The sequence below is a fragment of the Oreochromis aureus genome, linkage group 3 (assembly GCF_013358895.1).
Source record: "Oreochromis aureus strain Israel breed Guangdong linkage group 3, ZZ_aureus, whole genome shotgun sequence".
Classification (NCBI taxonomy): Eukaryota; Metazoa; Chordata; class Actinopteri; order Cichliformes; family Cichlidae; genus Oreochromis; species Oreochromis aureus.
The window spans coordinates 1,238,206-1,246,536 of record NC_052944.1 but is presented as its reverse complement, the minus strand read 5'-3'; the positions used below and the strand labels follow the sequence as shown (position 1 = coordinate 1,246,536).

Genomic DNA, 8,331 nt, shown 5'->3' with positions numbered 1-8,331 from the left:
ATCACCAGGTAACCTAACTGCATGTCTGTGGACAGTGGGAGGAAACTGTAGAGAGTAATTCTGTGGGAACCCTGGTTATGGAAGCCTTACAGTTACTGGTTACTGACAAGAAACACGACCTTAGAGGCAATTTCAGTAATGAAGACCGAAGTTCTCCCTCCATACGGGATGAAAACATGACAGCACAGATTTATATTTAAACAGGGAGAGTGTGCACTGAAAGTGAGATGCAAACTTGAACTTAAATTACGAACATCAGAAAAAGATGTAGGTGAAGTCTGGCAGGTGAAGTTTGTGCTTTAGAATAAAACAACCAAACTCCTGGAGTTGGAGACAAGTGAACAAGCTGAGGATAATAAACCTGTCAGAGGGGCTGAAGCATCAGAGCTTCTTATAGGCTGGGTCTGGATTGTGCTTTGATAAGAGTTACAGAACAAAGTGTGTTTTAGAAATGCTGGAGTGAAACATTAAAACTACCAGATATTTACTGAGTGACTGATGATCATTTATTTTACTATTTTAAAAAAATGTTACAGTGTTCTTTGAACTCAGCACTTCTGATTTATTTCCCATGATTTTAACAATGAAGCGATGACAACATGTTTACTTACAGAGCTTTGTTGGAGGCTTTGACCACTGGCAGCATTCTCAGAAGAGCCTCCTCTGAAGTAGAGTATTTCTTGAAGTCAAACTCATCCAGATCTTCTTCTGATGACAGTAAGATGAAGGTCAGAGCTGAGCACTGAGCAGGAGACAGTTTACCTGTGGAGAGACTTCCTGAAGTCCTGTATTGTTGGATCTCCTCCAGTAGAGAACGATCATTCAGTTCATTCAGACAGTGGATCAGATTGATGCTTTTCTCTGCAGACAGATTCTTACTGAGCTCCATCTTAATGTACTGGACTGTTGCTAGAGTGATTCCTGAGATACTTCCTGTCTGTGTCATCAGAGCTCGTAGGAGACTCTGATTGGTCTGCAGTGAAAGACCCAGGAGGAAGCGGAGGAACAAGTCCAGGTGTCCATTTGGACTCTGTAAGGCCTTGTTCACAGCACTCTGGTAGAAGTGTTTCTCTGCAGATTCTCCTGTTTCAGACTTCTGGGAGGTTGATTGTTGTTGTTCCATCAGATTTTTTCCAGAGTTGATGAAGGTCAGGTGGACATGAAGAGCAGCCAGAAACTCCTGAACACTGAGATGAACAAAGCAGAACACCTTGTCCTGGTACAGTCCTCTCTCCTCTTTAAAGACCTGTGTGAACACTCCTGAGTACACTGAGGCTGCTCTGATATCGATGCCACACTCTGTCAGGTCTGATTCATAGAAGATCAGGTTTCCTTTCTGCAGCTGATCAAAAGCCAGTTTTCCCAGAGACTCCATCATCTTCCTGCTCTCTGGACTCCAGTGTGGATCTGTCTCAGCTCCTCCATCATACTTGACCTTCTTCACTTTGGCCTGAACCACCAGGAAGTGGATGTACATCTCAGTCAGGGTCTTGGGCAGCTGTCCTCCCTCTCTGGTTTCCAGCACATCCTCCAGAACTATAGCAGTGATCCAGCAGAAGACTGGGATGTGGCACATGATGTGGAGGCTTCGAGCTTTCTTGATGTGGGAGATGATCCTGCTGGCCTGCTCCTCATCTCTGAATCTCTTCCTGAAGTACTCCTCCTTCTGTGGGTCAGTGAACCCTCTAACCTCTGTCACCATGCCAACACAGTCAGGAGGGATCTGATTGGCTGCTGCAGGTCGTGTTGTTATCCAGAGGCGAGCAGAGGGAAGCAGTTTCCCCCTGATGAGGTTTATCAGCAGCACATCCACTGAGGTGGACTTTCTAGGGTCAGTCAGGATTGTAGTTTTGTGGAAGTCCAGAGGAAGTCGACACTCATCCAGACCATCAAAGATGAACACAACCTGGAAGTCTTCAAAGCTGCAGATTCCTGCTTCTTTGGTTTCAGTAAAGAAGTGATGAACAAGTCCCACCAAGCTGAACTTTTCCTCTTTCAGCACATTCAGCTCTCTGAAAGTGAATGGAAATATGAACTGGATGTCCTGGTTGGCTTTGTCTTCAGCCCAGTCCAGGCTGTATTTCTGTGTTAAGACTGTTTTCCCAATGCCAGCCACTCCCTTTGTCAGCACTGTTCTGATTGGTTCGTCTCTTCCAGGTGAGGCTTTAAAGATGTCTTCTTGTCTGATGGTTGTTTCTGGTCTGTCTGGTTTCCTGGATGCTGTTTCAATCTGTCTGACCTCATGTTCATCATTGACCTCTGCAGTCCCTCCCTCTGTGATGTAGAGCTCTGTGTAGATCTGATTCAGAAGGGTTGGGCTTCCTGCTTTAGCGATGCCCTCAAACACACACTGGAACTTCTTCTTCAGCTTAGACTTGAGTTTACGATGACAAACTTCAGCTGGAAGTTCTGAATAATAATAATAAAAATACAACTTCAACAATCCTATTTTACAAGATGCTGATGACATTTTCTGACCCACTGAGAAATGACTGAACACACTGGTGTCACAGGTGTCTCATTTATGCAGCAGCTTAAATCTTTAGATAAATCCTCTTACTGCTCTGCAGACGCTCAGCCAGCTCCTCCTGCTTCATTCTCCTCAGGAAGTCCACTGTGATCTTCACAAATGCCTCTCTGCTGCTCCTCTGCTCATCATCCTCCCTCTGAAACTCCAAGCACTGGGGCTTATTTGGATTCAGAGCCTTCTGGATCTTCTTCAGCTCGTTCTTCACAAAAGTGATGATGTTGTCCTCCAGCAGCTGGAACAGAATACTTTATGAATGACCCACCTCTCTGAACTTCAGTCTACCCAACATCCACTTCTTTATGATCAAGGAGCAATCATCAATGATCTCTTCATCAATTGTAAGTTTGACTTTAGCTGATTCTCCACAACTCCATCATCCCAAAACATTGATTCTGTTCATATGAATGCAGCGATTTCAGTGAGAAACATTTCACTGGTGTTCAGAGCTGAACTACCAACAGGTTGATGATCGAAGCCAGAAACTTGGAGATGTTTCAGGTGACTGAGTTGATCATATAGACAACTGGTCTTAAAGGTTCACTCCTGCTTTCAGTTATCTTTAATCTACTGTGTGTCAGCTGAACCTGCTCCAGCTGTCTACCGTCCCCCTAAACTCAACAATGACTTAGTGATCTATCCACTCTCTGACCAAACACATCCTGCTGCAGGATGTTAACATAGCAGCACACTGATGATCCCACTCACTGTGAACAACACATTTGGACCTGATTTGCTGCTCTGGTTTACACGTGAACTTTGGCTGCTGTCACCAACTTGAGAGAGGCTCTACAGTAAAACTGGACTTGTCCACAAACAGATGTATATAAAAATCATAAACTGCAGAAAGACTTTCAGCTAGTTTTTCTTTTTAAGAGCTCAAAGTTATTGTAGAAACAGTGTTTCAGCTTCATTCCCACTGATCTCAACTACAAACTGTTTCACTTTGGTTTTTGTTTAAAGCCTCGATGTTTAAAACGCTTCCCTGTCATCACATTTGCACCGTCTGATTTCAAAGTTTGTTTTTTTTTTGCTCATTTAGTCCACAGAGTCCTTGGTGTTGTGAAAGGAGCTATAAACAAATGTATTATTATTAATATTAATAATAAAGTAGCTGTTGTACATGTACAGACCATAAATATGGAGTCCAGCTGTGTTTGATGCTGCTGGGCAGACTGACCACTGGGAACCTCTGAGCTCTGCTGGTCCACTCTGTGGAGGAACCATGGACACACACACACACACACACACACACACACACACACACGAAGCCACTTTCATTACTAAAATGTGAATTTAGCCTCTAAAAGCTGTGTCTGACCTCATGTATGTGCTCCTGAAAGAACTGTTAAAATTTCCCGTAAACACTTTTAAACCTGTGAAAAAACCTTTTTAAAACAGTTTAAGCTGTTATATGTTGAACTCTTGGCTGACATCATATTAAATGCTGTGGATTCAGAATATGATGTCACTCAAGTTCACATGTGTGTGAAGGCAGACGTGTCAGTACTTTTGGTAATACAGTGTAAAGTTGCACTGATTGATTTCCATGAACACCACTGTGGTCCAGTGTTGTCCTGATGGAGTAACAGCAGCCAGTATGATCCAGGCTTTAGCTGCTGGGTCTCTGTGTGACTCTCAGACTGTTTCACAGATCAGACACAAAGAGAATCAGAGCAGCTCTTTAAAGACAAACATGAACCCACTCAGGTCACACGTTCCCCACAGATATGAGCATCACTGTCCTCAAACAGCAAATGACCAAGTCGAACATTTGGATCTTTTCTCTTTGTTTTCTTTTTATGAATCTTTGTAACAATCTGAGGATGTTTCAGGTCAGATTTATCCAGGAAACACAAACATGTAAAGGAGTCATCACAGCTCTCTGACCTCGTTGGTCCAGGTTCACCACTGAAGCCTGGAGGTTCATCTTTGGACCGGTCACTCCTCACAGACGGACAGCTGGACCCTGCAGACTGTGACCTCTGACCTCTGCAGACACAAACATGATTGAAGCAGCTGTGATCACACAGACTGCAGATGATGCAGCTGTTTCCTGTCAGTAACATCCTCTTAGATTAGAGTTCAGCTTTTTACAGGAAAACTGGACAAAACTGATTTTTGTTACAAACTCATTTTCATTTCCTCTCAGCTCACAAACACAGAAAATCAACCAGAATCAACACTGATTATAATGTCAGTGCAGAATTATTTCTGTTACTCAGGGAGTTCAGCTCTCTGACCTCGTTGGTCCAGGTTCAACTCTGAAGTCTGGAGGTTGATCTTTGGACCGGTCACTCCTCACAGACGGACAGCTGGACCCTGCAGACTCTGCTCTGTCCTCCTCTTCCTCCATCATCATCTTCAGTCAGTCTGAGAGGTAAACCACAAACACTCAGTGAGTCACATTAACAGGAGTAACTGAGTTACAGTCGCTGACCTCTGACCTGTCATGTGACCTAGAAACCAGGTCAATATGTCTGTAGGTTCAGTCATCCAGGTCATGTGATCTAAGGAGCTTGGAGAGAAAAGAGACATCTTTAAGTTTCTTGAAGACGTTTCATCCAAGAAGCTTCTTCAGTTCTAAAACCAAACGGTGGAGAGTCCCAGATATTTAAACCTGAGAGGGAAAGAGACGCTCACCATTGATCATGTGATGAGTCACATGATCAATAGTGGGTCAACAATATAACAACAATATAAACACTTATTTCAAGGAGGAAACTGTGAGCCTGTTCACCAGGAGCACAAACATCTGGAGCACAAACATCTGGAGCTTCTTGGATGAAACGTTGCTTCAGCACCCCCAAAATGAATCAAAGCACCCCCAAAGATTTGCTGTCTGTGTGACACACTGCTAAAAATATAAAAACCATACAGTACTTGGTTGAGACATAACATTTTAACAACAAAAGTATAGATAACACCCCTCCCCCCTCCCAAAATGGTTTGTTCCAGCTCGGCTCTCCCCTACTCTGGCTCTAGCTCCGTTGCTGCCAGAGCGGCAGCAGACGCAGCGGAGCAGAGGTGTAAGTGCCTGGATTAAAACAGGACATATTAGCTGCATTTAACCTTCAGTTACTCTTTATATAGTTAGGTAGGAGTCATAACATGTTTCTTTTTAGCTGAAAAACATTACACCCAGGTAACCTGCAGTGTTGAAAACATGTTTTCTGACGATGTTTGCTGCCCTACAACCCGTCCTGCTCTGTAGTAAAATCAGCGATATTTGACCGTCCTGTTGCTCCCATTGAAATGTATACACCCTATTTAAAATCTAAAACTTAAAATTGTCCGTAGCCTACTGTTGTTACCACTGTCCTGTTTGAAATGGATACTAACTAGCTAACTGACTGAATGCCCATTAACCTTAAAACTATGGTTGTGTGTGTGTGTGTGTGTTTGTGTGTGTGTACAGAGAGACAGTCAGGTTCATAAGGGATATAAGGAAGTTTTTTCAAAAAAAGGAGCCACATTCAGGTAAAAGTGTAAAAACAAATGATCCATCAATAAAGGATAATGTTGGATCAGTGTTTCAATATTTATATCTTTTATTAGATGTTCATGTGGTTTGGTTATTTGCCTTTTGGTTGAAAGTAAACTGAGAGAGGACTTTTTGTTAGTGATCTTAATAGTATTTTTTCATATCAATGTAATTTTTTCATCTAATTGAATACAATCTATTTGTGTATGATTGTCATTCCAAAGAAGGAGAGAGGAAAGAGGGAACGTGAGGAGAAAGTACAAGGTCGGGAAGAACCAGGTAAGAAAACAAACAGGGAGTACTAACAGGCAAAACAAAAAAAGTTAAACTGGCAAAGAGAAAAAACCTGATTTTACTCACACAATCTGGAAGTTGTGCTCTCCCTATATAAATGCTGCTATACAGAAGCTGCAAAACAAACTGGGTTGAAACATTTTTGACCCTCTTTAACAACATTCCAACATAACATTATCATTGATTGGGGAGATTAAAATTAATGATATATTTTTATGTGGTTCAGCCACAACTCTACTAAAACCTCAGCCAGTAATAGGTGGGCCAACTTTTGGACTGTCCAGTTGTCTGTATGACTGTCGCAGTACAGTATCAGAAAGTGCCAAACAGCCCTGGTGGAGTGAGGAGCTGTAAAGAGAAGCAGATGCTCTGTTTATATTCTAAAAATGTTTTAAGCTTGTTTCAAAGATTCTGTACAGCAGCTTTAAATGTTTTCCAAAAGCACACATACACTTATCAGTGTTTCTCAAACTTTTTACAGTGTGTACCACCTGATAAAAATGTCAAGCTCTCCCAAGTACCACTATGAAAGCATGAAACTCATAAATCTTACAACACAAAATTAGTATCATTAAATTAGTAAAATTAGTATCTGCAGTAAAGATTTTTATTTGTAATCATTTATTCTGTTTTGGGAGTGTTTTTTATGTATCTGTATTATATTATACATACACATTAAAAGTGAATCTCTGTCCAAATGCACTCAGTTTACTTCTTACTCACTATGAGCATCATTCATTATTCTCCCCCAGTAATTAAGGTTAGGATATGTATTTTTTTTTAAATTCCAGTCCATTCTTCATTTGCAGCATTTAAATAACCTTTATCAGATTTGATGGTTTTGTTACAGACTTTTCAAAAAAAGTGTTTTGCCTTTCTTTCTCAAATGTGGGGATTAAATGGTGTTAAAGTGTACAAAACAGTGATGTCATGTTTTGAGACGAGGACCCAGGCACAGAGAGACTTGTTGAATTTGAGAATCATATGATTTAAGAAAGAAATTTGCAGACTTGCACAGAGATGGTAAAATTGTGATGACTAATAACGGAGACGAAGACAACAGACGATGAGGACAGGGAGGAACAGGGTTTAAATGCACCCAGGAGAGAGTCAGAGAGAACTTGGGACAACTGGAGACATTTAAGGATGCAGGGACTGACAGAGACGGGGAAGAAGTCTCATCGTGACGAGTAAAGTTTATCTTGCCTGGCTGAGCAGCTCTCTGGGTGCTCAGCACCCCCAAAGCTCTGATCCTAGAATCGCCCCTGCGGTGTCTGGTGTGTAAATATTAATCACAGTGACAGTAAAGGAGGTAAAGGCTGTGACGTCATCACGTACGCTGCGTCCTCTGCGGGCTCTGAGTGAACTCACAAAGTACAAACTACAAGTACACAAACACGAACGTAGCTCAGAGTGAGGACACACTCGGCCTCGTTGGTCCAGCTGTGAGTCCGTTACCGTGAACTATGGAGCGGCAGATTTGTGCTGAACTAAGCTGCACACAGCTGATGTTAGCCAGGAAACATTACTCACTGACTTTAATGGAGAGACCGGAAATACAAACACACACAGTTTGTTGTGTGAAGAAATCAAACATGAACAAACAGTAAAGTTCCTAAAGACAAACTGTTAAAGGAGGAAACAAAGCAAACTTACAGTTTCTTCACACCAACAACAACAAGCTCCACTGCACGAAGTTCAGAAAGCGAAAGTAAACTTTGAGCCTAATGCGGCGTTTAAGGACAATCAGGAGCATTGGACACTGTGTGCTGCGTTCAGGTGCACCTCGGAAACTCCAAACCTCTGGCAGGCTGTGATTTATTTCTGCTGGTTTTCCAGTTTGAAGCACAAACATCTGTCATCACTTTGTTGTTGTTCTTCCTGCAGCGTTTGAATATTTCAGCACTGAACTGATGTTTGTTCAAAGCTCATTTCAATCTGTTGAAGTCATGAATGAAAGTGCAGACTGAGAGTGGATCACATGATGTTTAAGGTGTGTCATGTGACGTGTTCAGTATTGTCACAC

General features: G+C 42.1%; 1 long non-coding RNA gene across 2 annotated transcripts; it reads right to left on the bottom strand.

The window, feature by feature from the left end:
• Nucleotides 1-4,417: 4,417 nt before the first annotated feature.
• On the bottom strand, nt 4,418-8,009 carry LOC120438521. Of its 2 annotated transcripts, none has more exons than XR_005611971.1 (3): nt 7,962-8,009; nt 4,771-4,900; nt 4,418-4,519 (listed from the first exon to the last, which is right to left on the bottom strand). It is a non-coding gene; the product is annotated as an uncharacterized LOC120438521 (long non-coding RNA). The 2 variants fall into 2 exon arrangements; XR_005611970.1 differs by lacking the exon at nt 7,962-8,009 and adding an exon at nt 4,975-5,377.
• Between the last annotated feature and the right edge of the window lie 322 nt (nt 8,010-8,331).